General features: G+C 36.5%; 1 pseudogene; it reads right to left on the reverse strand.

Annotated features, from left to right (window-relative positions):
• Window positions 1–2,611: 2,611 nt before the first annotated feature.
• On the reverse strand, window positions 2,612–4,303 carry LOC149235610 (F-box/LRR-repeat protein 14 pseudogene; annotated as a pseudogene).
• Between the last annotated feature and the right edge of the window lie 9,032 nt (window positions 4,304–13,335).

A 13,335-nucleotide genomic window follows, 5' to 3' on the forward strand; every position in this document is an offset into this window, starting at 1 on the left:
AAGTAAGGTTGGATGCCAACACGGAGGTAATCTTGAGAAATCTGGTGGCATTTGAATCTTCTGCGGCTCTGGGTGCGCTGGTTTTCACACGATACACCGATTTCATAAACGGGATGATCGACAGCGAAGAAGATGTTAGATTGCTGAAAGAGAGTTTCTGAATGAACGTGTATTCGGGTCGTGGAAATTCCTTTCTCTGGTAGCTGCAGCGATACTTTTGGCATACGGAATGTTTTTCTAGCCACTGAAGAGGGATTTATGTCTCCTGTGACAAATGCTCGGTCCACAAAACCACAGCTTGCAGCAGTTGGTTCTTGCTGTTTAGTTGGTCTTCTGTACGAGAAGACACTTTACGTTGCTAACATGTGGCCACGTTTCTTTGTGCATGCAACATTTGGCAGCCTGTCGTATTCATTTTTGTAACCGGCATATTCACTTTACTAATAATTTTAATGTACTTCAATTTATGTTTAAATATAATAACTTGTCTTCTGAATGATATCAAGAAATTTGACGGGCAATCCCTTTTCGATTTGGGTCATCCTCTGCTGAATCGTGTAACTGAGAGTTTCGTGAAAGCTGCAGGGTTGAGTCCTAATTAAAGCCAGCACTTCTTTAAAAGTTCTGTATCTATATGCTCTGTTCTTACCAGAGAGCTGAAAGTGACTTTAATGGCAGATTGGAGCAGTGCAGGCTGTATCCAGCGATTCTTATTGCACAGCAGCTGAAGGTCCTGTCACTCTCTATCTATCTCCGTGATTTTTAAAAACTAGACAAGTTTGATATGTTATAGTTGTTCAACAAACGGATTTGTTAGGAGAATTTGATGAAAACTCGGTGGTTTGTATGTTGGCTATTTTGAATGCAGGGTTTGAGAAGAAAAATACTCCAGAAATTGGTAGGCAGATAAGGCAAACCCGTTTTCCTAATTTGGAAGGTGAGCATGAAAAATGCTATTTGAATTCTTAAATAAGAGAAGGTTCCATAGTTTGCTGAATTTCTACATGACAAAAAGTAAGATCAGTGTTGTGGCATCCATCACAGGAGAGACATACAAGAAGTCTTTGGAGACTCTGGTACAGTTTCTTTCTCTATGCCCTCCATATCAGGGGACTTTCTCCACATATTGACCTTCCAAGTTCCCATATTACTAGCAATAGGATTACAATGTTAAGAGACAATAGAACTATTTAATGGAGTAAAAAATTACATAAAAATTTGCTCAAAAATATCTATTTAAAGCTTAGCAGTGAAGTTCTAAAAGTTCCCCAATCTAAGGGCAGAGACACAAACAAACAGCTCACGTCACAGGGCTCAACCAGCATATGGTTGAACATAAATGGTCTTTTGGATTTGTACTTTTTCAACCTCTTCAATTGCTTGGTATGGTAATAGAAAATCTGTTTGTGGTCATGTGCCTTGTACCTTATTAACGCATATGGCATATGGTTGAAGATGCTCTGTGGGATTCGTACTTTTCCAAGATCTTTTTTCAATTGATTAGTACGATAATTTGTAATCTGCTTGTGCCTATATGCCTTGTGCTGTTTTCATAATTGAATTCCTAGCACATAGTCCAACCTTTCTAAAGGGAAAAGACAACAAACTTACATCACATGGCTGAAGCAGCTTTATATTGTTATGCATAGATGTTCTTTTGGATTTTTTACTTTTTCAACCACTTGTTTCAATGGCTTGGTATGATAATCTGTTATTTGTTTGTTCACATATGCCTTGTGTCTTATTCCAAGGCTTTAAAAAAATGATCCAAGTGAAAGATTGATAAGTACTGATTTATGAGATTTAATGTTGGCCAGGGGACTTGAACAAGACTGCAGCCTTGTAAATTATGAAGCAATTAGTGAGGCCTATGCACTTTCTATCATTAGATTGGTGCTTTCATTTGTCAATGGATTGCTTGCCAAGCTCCGAGAACTATTTTCAGGCGATCCAGCTACCACTATGAAGGTACATTATTTGATAAACAGATCTCCGGTTCTCCAGTTCTTGGGTTTTCTTTTCTGCATCTTAAACCTTGGAAGGAAACTTTTTGGCAGTTGGCATCTGTTATTTGGTTGCTTGCACAGTGTGGGCAGAAAATGACCATATGGACTCTAGCAAAGCTTTGTAAGTTCCAAGCTCACCTTCCATTGCATCATTAATTGCATGCTGGATTTTGAAGTTGCTTTTTGAATATGCTCAAATCTCATGTAGTTCTTTCTTTCTTCTCTCGCTTAATTGATTCATAATTTGTTAAGTCTAGTTTCGATGTTCGAACTCTGAACTTGTTGAGAGGCCAAAACCCACTAGACAGTCTTGCATGTACATATATGCGAAAGGCCACTCCAAGCATATTCTGTCAGGAAGCAAATTTGAGACAGAGGATTTGTTCATAATTCATATAGCACTACACCTAGAATTACCCTGCTTTCATAAAAGTTGTCCTTCTAATTGATAAAATGCCTGTTAATAAGCACTGATTTCTTCAAATGATATCCATGGATGGACACTAGACAGTCTTGCATGTACATATATGCGAAAGGCCACTCCAAGCATATTCTGTCAGGAAGCAAATTTGAGACAGAGGATTTGTTCATAATTCATATAGCACTACACCTAGAATTACCCTGCTTTCATAAAAGTTGTCCTTCTAATTGATAAAATGCCTGTTAATAAGCACTGATTTCTTCAAATGATATCCATGGATGGACCATTCTACGATTCAGAAAATGAAGGTCAACCATCCATCAGTACATCCATGAGAGATCTTGCTTGTAGGAGACAACCTTTGCATCACCTTGAGTGCCTTTCTCTGAGATTTGAGGGCAATCTTCCACCTTTAACTTTTGCAATTTATGAGAAGCTACTAGAGGCTTGAGTCCAATATCTGTCAAACCCAAGCACCTAGAAAGTCGCATGACAGTCAAGGATGGAAAGTGCTTAACCAGTTGCAGCCCTTCATCAGTGACCTCCTGGCATTGTATAAGTTCAAGGATCTCTAGAAAGTGAGCTGCACAAAGAGCCTCCATGCCACTGTCATTGAATGAATAAACATGGTCAAGAACTAAAACCCAATGAAATTATGCCAGCAAGACTGAAGGAAGATGAGGAAGGCAAGTCTCCATCAGAGAATGATATTGAAACTGATTCCAATTCAGAGCAATTCTGAGCAATGGCCTTCAAGCTCTCATCTGTCAACCGCAGTGGATTGCTCATTAGGATAGGAACGGAGAAATCTGAAGGAACTCGTAATGACAAGGTTTTCAGCTTGGGGCATTGCTGGGCAAGGCTTATCAAATCATTATCTCTTACCCCAACACACATATCAAGATGAAGATTTTGCAAAGCTTGACATTTCCTAAGCACACAAGCAAGTCCTCTACCTGGGCTGATGAGGCAATTAACAAGACTCAAATCTTCCAGAGCCTCACATGCTACCAATTGTTTCTGCCATCTTTCGACAGCTAAACGTCCATATACTTTCATGTACCTATAATTTGCATCAACCTCGAATTGAAGCCTTTTCAGGTTCCTCCAACCGTACCCCAACTTTGGTAGATCACCTTCTCCAATAGCCCGGCAATTTTTGATAGCCAAACCTTCCAAACTCTCAAGCCGACCTAGATACTCCAACCATTCTACACTGCTTACATTGAGGCACCTAGTCAGGTGAAGAGTTGACAATTTTTTGCAGCCTACAACCACAGACAGTATTGCACCTTAAGCCCAGTGCAGGAACATAGATACCCCAGACCTCCATCTGTAATAAATGTGCAAAAGCTAAGAGTGAGATCAGTGAGGTTAGGGCAATGCTGTGACAGAATTCTAAGCCCTTCATTATCCAACTGCTTGCCTAGCTTTGACATCCATCCAGAGTACCCTATCTCCACTCTCACTAAGTTAGGGAACCGCATACAGAGCGCGGATAAGGCTTCATTTGCTGGGCTTAAACCGCACCCCACCCTTAAATATTCCCTCTGGTCTTTCTCGATTTGATAGAAACGTTTGCACAGAAGGGCTGCAGTGTTTCTGTCTGGTGTTTCTTTAATTCGATCTAGTACTTCCCACACCACCTGATCTGGTAAAGCCTCCATCATTCTCAAGCCTAATTCCAGTGGCAGACTGCGTACATGTAGCGAAATCTCCAGAAATTACTCTACATATAAAACAATGAACCAAAGGGCAATGAATAATCAAAGTTGTGCCTACAAACAGAAAAATCACGATGAAATCCACCAGGAAGCAATTTCTATTGTTGAATATACACAAAACAGGCAATATGCCCATACACAAAGCAAGATATAAGCAAGCCAAGAAGATAATGATCCAAGTGAAAGATTGATAAGTATCTGCATGCCGCAAATTTGAATTTGAATCTTACACAAAACTCTCTTGTTTTTCTTTGCAGTGAAACTGTCCCCTCACTATCCCACTGGCTCTTGCAAATCCAAGCTATAAAGAATGATCTCCTTGCTCTTTGGACTGATTAGATGTCAATGCATTGATCAGGGATCAGTCATCTCTCTATAGTTCATTTTGTTCTCTCTAAAAACAGAGATTGATCTGATCCTGCAACTGGAAAATGTTGTTGTAACTATTCGCAACTCATATTTGGACTTTTGTATCAGTTGAATTGACTTAATATCCACTTGAAACATTTTTTTTACACCCACTGCAAGAATACGCGGCCCATATATTGCTTTAATTTCTTTAATATAGGTTCAATACACTTGGAAATATTGCTCCAATTTATTTATGGCTCAATAGACTTGGAACTATTGAAATATTGCTTGCTTGAAGTTGCAACCGTCTCTCCACTGCGTTATCTGCCCAGCTCCCTGTTCTTAACATCATGCAGGGACTCGCTGCCTCGCAGCGCCCTTGTTTACATTATAGTCATGATATTTTATTACATAACTCTTAATTCACGTACACCATTGGAATTGTGTATGAAAGAATAAAAGAAAGAGATAGAGAAACGTTGAGATGGAATATATTTATTTTTCTCTTACCATTCTTATGATACTTAAATTTAATAATAAATTTTACATGTCTTTATTACTGCAACTCTTAACTCTATCAAAACAAAAATTCTGATACCTTCCTTTCTCTTTTAAAAAAAATTATATAAATTATTTCATAATAAATTCAAAAGTAAAAAAAACATTCGTTAATATTGTTTGCCCACGTTGCCACCTCTTCTCTCTTAGTTTTGGCATGTTTGTATGTGGTCCACAATGCCGCGTCCAGTACCATTTTACGTCGTAAATCTTTCCATGACAAAGTGGGGGTGGTGCATTTGGACTGGTTTTGATCATTACGCGAGTTTAATATTGGTTAGTGAAGATCAAAAGATATTGCCATGGTTTAATATACAAACTATCTAGAGAATATACAAGTCTATTAATGTAATCAACTTTAAAATATTCACTGGAATAACCATGATAATTTAATGTGAATGATTTTATTTTCCTTTCCTCTCGTGACATGTTATAATCTCTATTTAATTAAATTTAGAAATCTCAAGTTTCATACAAAGTTTCATCTTTTTTAAAATGTTAACTAGTATAAATTTATTTTTAGCAGGGATCTAACATAAATTAAGAGTGATGAAATCAAGAGTGATAGAAATCTATTTAAGTGCAAATTTATTTTATACTTTAAAATTTCAAAAAAAACAAATCATTCATATATAGTAAATTGTATTTTTGAATATTATATAGAATGCATAACATAAATTTGTAAGTTTAAAATTTTTTTGTTGACTTTAAAAGAAAGTTAATAGAAAAGAAACCTAAAATTTAATATCAATTGAATTATATTAAATATAGAATTTAAGACAAAAACAATTTGAGACAAATATTTTAAGACAAAAACAATTTAAGACTTGAGACCAAACTCTATATTTAAGAAAATGACCACTTAAAACGAACCACATTTAAGATCATTAACAATTAAGACAAAAACATATCAATTTAAGACAATATTATCTAACAACTGACTCTGACATGCTACGTCTCGCACCTATACCGATGTCGTTTATTAACTTACCATTCACCTTATCTTATATAAAGACAACGATTTGTTAGGCTCTTCGTTTTGTGGGGGTAATCAACTATGAAGAACTCGACAACTTTTCCTTGCAAGATTTCCTGGACATCAATTCGACTTTTGTCCCTTCGATCTTTGTTGATACGATTAGAGACAATTTGTTTGTCATTGCATTCAGTCGGTGAGTCACTTTGGTGGATACTATTGCCGAGAAATTGATAAACTAACTAAACTGTGGACTCCTTCTCTTGGTTATGTGATTAAGCCTCGAGTTTAAATTTCCCTTAATATGCATCACCTTAGACTTCAGATCTATATCAAGGTAATCAACTGCAAGAAAGATTGCAATGCGGCTCACTTACAATTGGGTGGAGAGTTGAAGTTCTTCCTTCATTTCTGAGTCATCATTAAACACACAGATCGATAAGTGTACATTGCTTATGTGTATTGCCTTATGGAGTGTGATGAGTCTTGTTACAATGTGAATGGTGCAATATCTTGTGTGTTTGTAAATGTAAATGAATGTCGGAGTTTCGACGCTCACTATGTCTTTGTGATTAGAACGGTATCATGTATGCACATGAATATTAAAGTGTTCCTAGGATATGCTATTCATTAATATGTGCGTGGTGAATGCGTAATTATGTCTTCATCTTCAATCACCTGAATTCCAAATTTATGGGCATACTTAGTTTAACCAATCCCTATGCTAGTTATTCTCTCAAAACTATGAATTTAGGTATCAAGAATTGGGCCATGAGTCTCCTTAAAATTACAGGAGGGTGGGTGCACAATAGTTGTAGTTCTTCTTTATGAACATAGCCTAGGTTTCTTTTTAGTCCATATATGTTATGTTTTCAAGGTCGAGAGGAAGTGGGAGAACATGACCTTGTTGACATGTAAGCAGGTCCAACCCCTAGTGGACACTAGTGAAACCACACCCTAGTAGCACCATGTTGTGTGTATAGACACCAACCATAATCCATCAACCCCAACGATCAAATATGAGGTCAGTGAAGGGTCTATACATTTGGCCAAATGTTGTTTTATTTTGGGTGAGAATCTTAAATGCCAAGAGTATGGTCCAGGTAGAACTTGGAGTGTTGGGAACATTTTTAGCTTCCCATCGCTAATATATTTGTACCCTGCAACACCCTAAGAGTGTAAAAGTTAATATAAATTTGCTACTACTAATGTATTTGAACTGAAAACAAGAGATTACAAATTTCCTCTACTATTTTGCCAAATGGAAATCATAATTTAGAAACACATGCAATGCAATGCAACCATAAAAAAAACACAAGAGCACGATTATTTATAGGGAAAACCAATAGGGAAAAACCCTTCCACTATTTTTCATTAATCATATGAGAATCAAAAACTATTACAATATCTTGATTCAATCGTGAAGCACACCCTTCACTGTAAAACTATCCTGCTATTGATTGTCCTGCTCTTGAAAACACTTAGTCAATTCAAAGACCCATCTTTCTCCTATTTCCTTGCATTATTCCCAAGGAAATTAACTCATAAATAATAGGGGAATTCACTATTCCCTTGTTAAAAGCCCAAGTAGTTGATCATCTGCCTCAATTCCCAGCATGTACACTCAACTAGTATACAATTAATAATTACAATGTGCCTTTTCCTCCACTTTAGTTTGGAACTTTAGGTTACATGCATGTCTGGGTTATTTTTAGTTGATTGACTAGTTTAGCAAAGGGATCATTGAGTTAGCAACAATTCTACTACTCAATTGACTCAACTAGTTGCTTGAGCTCAGTTAACTGAGTCAAACTGAAAATAACTGAATTAGATTGCTATATTTTAGCAGCACTACATGCACAACTCTACTTCTAGCCTATAACTAGAATTTACTAAGTAAACAAGTAGACAAGACCATGTCACACAAATTAACTTCCATCAAAGTCAGCTTGTCGATTTGGGAAATCGAATTACTAAATTTGACTAAGGAACAAGTCAAAATTAGCCTTTCTTGCTACATTTTCTAGCACTCCCTCTTAGCAAGAAAGGGGTTTTGAATCAACCATATCCTGCAATTGTGGAATTTGAATTTGCCTCTTGACAATGCCTTTTTCAATAAATTTGCATCCCGCTTCTCAGTTGGAATGTATTGTAACATCATAATTCTCCTCTGCACACAATTCCGCAAGTGATGGTACCTGATATCAATGTGCTTGGACCGGTCATGAAATACTGGACTCTCAAATAGTTTGAAAAAACTCTGATTATAACAATAAATGATTGTCAGATTCATCTATTGATTGAAAATAACCACAAGTATTTTTCTCATCCATATGACCTCATATTATTCGTGACTTGTAGCTATGTATTCAAACTTTGTTGAGTTGAGTGCCACATACCACTGTTTCCTACCATACCAGGAAATAACTGCATACCCAACACTAAAGATACTACTCGAAGTACTTTTCTTGTCTGATGGACTCCCTACCCAATATACATCAGTGAAGCCTTGGAGATTCACTCCCTTGGTACTTGTTATAGCTCCAAATCTCACTCTTGATGTTTGTGATGCTGCACTCATGGCCTAGCGCAAACCCTCCTTCCAGACCTAGTCCAAATAATTAAAAAATAGTGTTTTACTCCGTATACGTGACATTGCCCTGAGCTAAACGCATGTGTACGCGGGACTGTGTATACCCAACCCGCGTATATGTCTTAAAACACTTAAAAAAATTAAATCTCCTTAATTTCGGGCAGAGATCACGGGTTACCTATTGATTACCTATTAGTGCCCATGGCCCAACTGTTCCCAACGAATTCCCAACTAAAAAACTACTTTGGGAGAAGTATAGAAAGGCTTCAATGCGAAAGCCTAAGGAGGAGAGAATAGAGAGAAAAATCACTCTGGTGAGATTATCCCTAATCAGGTCTGAATATCCTTGTGCTTCCAGCACATCGCCCATTACAGGAAACCCTTGTTTCCTTGAGTTATGGTGTCTTTCAATTAGTTGAGATATCCTTGAGTGAGTCATGGAAGGAGCTTGTTGAAGGCTTGAGTTTGGACGAATCCGGAGGACGGTTCCACTTGGAACCTCCGAAAGGAAGAGTAAGGTGAAATCATTCCTTTCTGTACTTTAGTTATCTATAATAAAAGAAACACTTGTCTTGTTCCTGATATTGATCTTCTTCATGCTTGTGATATCAATGTTATGATTTACATATGAATATTTGTTTCAATTGTATAACTAACTGCCTTTCAATATGCTATGAAGTCAATTTCTTTATGATGCTTTGTCAATATACTGCTGTGCTTTCTTGAATAGATTGTTTTGCAGGTTGAAGGATTGAAAGGAACTCCAAGAGGGTTTGGACCCTGGCTGGATCTACCCAAACGAAGGACCCCAAGGTGCACCTCTCTTCGCGTAGTTTTCTTATATTAGTATCATGGTTGTGTGGAATGCTTGTTTTTCTTTGTAGATAACCGCCGATCTGCTAGGGTAGTGACCCAAGACCCTAGGGTACTTTGTTCCTCAACAACCTTGTAAAATCTATATGTTCTTGCTCCATAACCACTTGAATTGGCTCGCATGTGCATATCTTCCCTCCTAATCTGTCCCACATAATGTTCCAGGTACCAAGTCATGGGAAGATGACCACCAGCATGCATATAGAAATTAGATGTCTCATAAAAAATTTCGCTCAGCTTGAGTCAATTGTTGCTGAGTGTTTGAATCACGAGAAATAAATATCTTACCCAACAAAAGGGGTGAATAATTACCTGCAAATTTTCTTTCTAAAAAATGGGATGTTCATGGGTAATAACTGGATCATACGCTCCAATGATGACCTGAGCTATGCCATCTCCTCCACCTTGGCCAGGATATCCAGCCCATAGAATCCCTGAAACTTGGTCAAAATTTTTGGGAAAAGTGACATCGACACCACCTCTATATATGATAACAATTATATACTTATCTGCCAATAAACTTGAAATATATATGCCTATCTAGGAAATATGTAAACAAAATTCAACAAACTATAATAGAATACAGGCAACACTGAAAGCTTGCACATTTCATTACTAAATGTTGCAATTTATACACATCTACAACCACAGATTGAACAATAATTGTGCTGAATGAGATTTATTGCCTGTTGACTCTAGCCAACTATGCTGACTATTAAACAGTGAGTGGCACTCTCTGAATAGTGAGTGATGCCATCCTGGGCCATATTGATTAATATATTGACACCTCCTCTTAATCATGACCTTCCCTGCTGGTCTAAGTCTCAACTAGGCTTACAACATAAGTTGGATTTTCTACAACACACAACTTACTTCTACACATTTCAAATTTGTCCATTCCAAAAGGCTTGTTGAATATGTGAGCCACATTTTCATTTGTATTACAATATGATAAGTCAATTTATTTTGATTTCATTTTTTATCTTACAAAATGATGTTGTATGTCAATCTGTTTTGTCCTTGCATGATATATAGGATTGTTTTCGAATTTGATAGTGCTTTGATTGTCACATCTAATTACTGTAGGTGCTTGTTGTGTTTCTCCAACATCTTCAAGTATCCTTCTAAGCCATATTGCTTCACAAGTAGCATTGCATAATGCTTTATACTTAACTTCAGTGGATGACAAGGAAACAGTTGGTTGTTTCTTACTGCTCCATGATATCGGTCCTGAACTGATATTGAACACGTATCCAGTAGTAGATTTCCTGTCATATGGATTTCCAGCCTAGTCAGAATTAGAATAACCTTCCAACTCAACATCAAATTCATCAGTGTACATAATACCAAAATTAAGTGTTCCTTTCAAATATCGAAGGAATTTCTTTACTGCTTTCGAGTGGCTTTCACAAGGCTTAGCCATGAACTAACTAAGTATGCTAACAGAATATGCTATATCTTGCCTGGTAGTGGTGAGATAGTTCCAACTTCCCACCAGTTGATGATACAAGGTTCCATTCACCTCTTTGTTCCATTATCACTACACAATTTTACATTATGTTATGAAGGAGTATATTGCCTTGCATTCAATCATATTGAACCTTTTAAGGATATCCCTTGTACATTTGCTTTGTGTGATTATTGTCTTACCAAATTCCCTCCAAACTTCAAGACCTAAACAATAAATGCAATTCACCAAGATCCTTCATCTCAAATACATGTGAGAACTCAATTTTAATCTTCAATCAACTTGCATGCATTTCATGTTATGATAAGATCAACAACATATACAGATATCAAAGCAACATTCCTACCTTTGTATTCCTTGATGTACAAGTTGAGATCATTTTTTATTCTCATAAAACCTTTCTCATAAAAGAAAGAATCAATTTTCACATACCAAGATCTTTGTGCTTGTTTCAAACCATATAAAGCTTTCTTTAACCTGCAAACCATATAATCTTGTCCCTGTTTTACAAACATTTTTCGATTATATTTTGTAGCTAATGCAATCATGATTCTAATTGTGTTCAACTTAGCTACAGGTGCAAAAGTGTCTTCATAATCAATTCCCTCCTTTTGTGAACATTCTTTGGCAACTAATCTAGCTTTATACTTATCAATACTTCCATCAGCATTAAACTTGGATTTATACAACCATTTTCATCCTATGAGAACTTTGTTTTTAGGCAATCCTATTAATTCCCATGTGTCATTCTTCATTATAGAGTTATATTCCTCATTCATTGCATCTCTCCATTCTTCATATTCTTTAGCTTCCTCATAGCTTGAAGGTTCTACAACATTCATAACAAGAGACATTAATGCATAATATTTATACCTTATAGGTACCTAACTTTGCTGTGATGACCTTCTTGGAGTTTTACTGCTTTCATCTTCCTTTCTGCTTTGCGAAGTCTCCTCTCCTCTTCTTGGAGTGTCATGACTACTTGATTATCCTTTATCTTGAACTTGTATTCTTGTGCTGGTTCATGTTCCTGTTCGACACTTGTATATAATTTGACATAATCATCTATATCATGTTATACACCAATATTATTATTTTTATCACCATCATTTTCATTCTCATGAAACACCACATCCCTACTTGCAAGCAATCTATGAGTACTAGGATCAAACAATTTGTATTCTTTTTTATCATCACAATAACCAATAAATATGCACTTAATTGAATTTGCATCAAGTTTTCTTCTTTCATCTTTTGGAATATGAGCAAATGCCTTGCGACCAAAAACTCTTAAATGACTCATTTTTGGTTTGTACCCATAAAATGCTTCAAAAGGTGTTTTAAGCTCTAAAATTTTGGTTGGACTCCCATTTTTCAAATAAACAATAGTATTAATGGCTTCAGCCAAAAAACCATTAGAAATATTTTTACCTCGAAGCATGCTACGTGCACATTCAACTAGTGTTCTGTTTATCCTCTCAGCAACTCCATTTTGCTGAGGTATATGTGGCACTGTAAATTGTTGTAGAATCCCATTGCTTTTACAATATTGATTAAATTCTCTTGATTTATATTCTCTGCCCTGATCAGATATCAAAATTTTGATGCAATTTCGAGTTTGTTTTTCCACCATACTCTTTAACTCTTTAAAGTACTAAAAAACATCACTCTTCTTTCTTATGAAATAGACCCATGTATACCTAGATCTATCATCCACAAAAATAAGAAAATACCATGCTCCACCAATAGATCTAGTTTGCATACATCCACATACATCAGTATGAATTAATTCAAGTATTTCCCTATGCTTTTTTTCTTTATCACTACAAGGGAAAATGACATTGGTGAGGGGAGAAAAGTGTTACCATAAGCTCATTGGTGACAGTCAAATGAACATTCCTCACCAAAACCCGAACGTCACCAAAGGTGGTGTCCCCAAAAGTATAAGTGTTGTAGTGACATACAAATTCCCTCACCAATAATGATTTATAATGACAGATAATGACCATCACCATTTCATATGATAAATGGTAATGGACCATCGCCTTCATTACCAAAAATTGAACGTCACCAAAGGTGGCGTCACCAAAAGTATAGGTGTTGTAGTGACATTCAAAGTTCATCACCAACAATGATTTATAATGATAGATAGTGACCGTCACCATTGCATATGAGCAATGGTGACAGACCATAGCCCCGGTCACAAAAAACTAAACGTCACCAAAGGTAGCATCGCCAAAATTATAGGTGCTATGGTGACATTCATGGTTCGTCATGAATATTGATTATAATGATGGAGAGTGGTTGTCACCATTTCATATGAACAACAATGATTTATTGTGATGGATCTTTAATGGCCGTCACT

Source organism: Pinus tabuliformis, chromosome 8 (assembly GCF_031772625.1).
Source record: "Pinus tabuliformis cultivar Carrire ecotype Pingquan chromosome 8, CPIR1, whole genome shotgun sequence".
Taxonomy (NCBI): domain Eukaryota; kingdom Viridiplantae; phylum Streptophyta; class Pinopsida; order Pinales; family Pinaceae; genus Pinus; species Pinus tabuliformis.